The sequence below is a fragment of the Bison bison genome, unplaced genomic scaffold (assembly GCF_000754665.1).
Source record: "Bison bison bison isolate TAMUID 2011002044 unplaced genomic scaffold, Bison_UMD1.0 scf7180017864148, whole genome shotgun sequence".
Taxonomy (NCBI): domain Eukaryota; kingdom Metazoa; phylum Chordata; class Mammalia; order Artiodactyla; family Bovidae; genus Bison; species Bison bison.
Window position 1 is genome coordinate 5,482,272 of NW_011494720.1, and position 2,387 is coordinate 5,484,658.

Genomic DNA, 2,387 nt, shown 5'->3' on the forward strand with positions numbered 1-2,387 from the left:
GAGATGGCTGGATGGCATCACTGACTCGATGGACGTGAGTCTGGGTGAACTCCGAGAGTTGGTGATGGACAGGGAGGTCTGGCATGCTGAAATTCATGGGGTCGCAAAGAGTCAGACATGACTGAGCGACTGAACTGAATGAACTGATGGGAGTGGATACCATAATCTTATTTTTCTGAATGTTTAGTTTTAAGCCAATTTTTTCACTCTCCTCTTTCACTTTTATCAAGAGGCTCTTTAGTTCTTCACTTTCTGCCATAAGGGTGGTGTAATCTGTATATGTGAGATTATTGATATTTCTCCCAGCAATCTTGATTCCAGCTTGTGCTTCATCCAGCCCAGAATTTCACATGATGTACTCTGCATATAAGTTAAATAAGCAGGGTGACAATATATAGCCTTGACATACTCCTTTCCCAATTTGGAACCAGTCTGTTGTTCCATGTCCAGTTCTAACTGTTGCTTCCTGACCTGCATACAGATTTCTCAGGAGGCAGGTCAGGTGGTCTGGTATTCCCATCTCTTTCAGAATTTTCCACAGTTTGTAGCGATCCACACAGTCAGAGGCTTTGGCATAGACAATAAAGCAAAAGTAGATGTTTTTCTGGAACATGGAAACATATTGTCTGAGTTCTGGAGACTCCAAGTCCCAGATGAAGGTGTCATCAGAACGGGTCCTTTCTGAAAGTGCCTGGGAAGGCTTTGCCCCGTGCCTTTCTCTTAGCTTCCTGTGTTTGCTGGTCATCCTTGGAGCTCCTTGGCTTGTAGAGGCATCACTCTGGTCTTCCTCTGTCTTCACGTGGTTTCTCCTTTGTTTGTTTTTTTCTCTGTGCCTCTTCTCTTCTCACAACGACACCAGTCATATTGGATTAAGGGTCACTGTACTCCAGTATGGGCTTCCCTGGTGACTCAGATGGTAAACAATCTGCCTGCAATGCAGGAGACCTGGGTTCCATCCCTGGGTCAGGAAGACCCCCTGGAGAAGGGAATGGAAATGCACTCTGGTATTCTTGCCTGGAGAATTCCATGGACAGAGGAGCCTGCTGGGCTACAGTCCATAGGGTCTCAAAGAGTTGGACACTACTGAGTGACTTTCACCATCACTAATCCAGTATGATCTCATCTTAATTTATCACACCTGAAATCAGCTTATTTCTTAATAAGGTCACATCCTGACATTCTGAGGGTCCAGAAAGAACAGGAATTTGGAGAAATACTGTTCATCCTTATACCAGGACCCAGGATGGTTGATATCTTCAGGTTTCTGGCAGAAGAAATTTAAAAATTTCTTTTTAGTGTTGCTCATGTTGAACAGGGACCCTTTATCCAATAACATTCAATATAAATCAAAATAATTCAGTTCCTAGGCTTCAAATAAAAGAAAAAGAGAGAAGAATCTTCCTTAGTGTACCCAAACTAAATAAATACAGGGTTGGTCAAAATGTTCATTGAAAAACCCAAATAAACTTTTTGGCCAACCGAATACCTAAGTACATAAAATAATCAAGCATCCATAAAGGTTAAAAATGAGTGGATATATGTATTAATATTCGTATAGCAAATTTGCTTTGTTGTGTTAGCCTGAAACTAATACAACATGATAAATAAATTATATCCCAATTAAAAATTTTAAAACTTAAAAAAAGAATAAAAATTAGCTTTAGACCTCTCTACTGAAGTCCTCAGGACAAGGTATTCAAGTTCACAGAATGAGAAAACTTAATTGTAGGATTTATGCCTCATGATATTACTACTTAAAAAGAAAAGCAATTTGCACAGAATATAATATGCATAACACTTTGAAAAGAATTAACGGAGGACTGAGATACAATTTGCGGGGGGAATGGCAGAGTTAAAAATGTTCCTCCTACCAACGGTATTCTTCACAGAGCTAGAACAAATAATTTCACAATTTGTATGGAAATACAAAAAACCTCGAATAGCCAAAGCTATCTTGAGAAAGAAGAATGGAACTGGAGGAATCAACCTACCTGACTTCAGACTCTATTACAAAGCCACAGTTATCAAGACAGTATGGTACTGGCACAAAGACAGAAATATTGATCAATGGAACAAAATAGAAAGCCCAGAGATAAATCCAGGCACATATGGACACTTTATCTTTGACAAAGGAGGCAAGAATATACAATGGATTAAAGACAATCTCTTTAACAAGATGTGCTGGGAAAACTGGTCAACCACTTGTAAAAGAATGAAACTAGAACACTTTCTAACACCATCCACAAAAATAAACTCAAAATGGATTAAAGATCTCAACGTAAGACCAGAAACTATAAAACTCCTAGAGGAGAACATAGGCAAAACACTCTCCGACATACATCACAGCAGGATCCTCTATGACCCACCTCCCAGAATATTGGAAATAA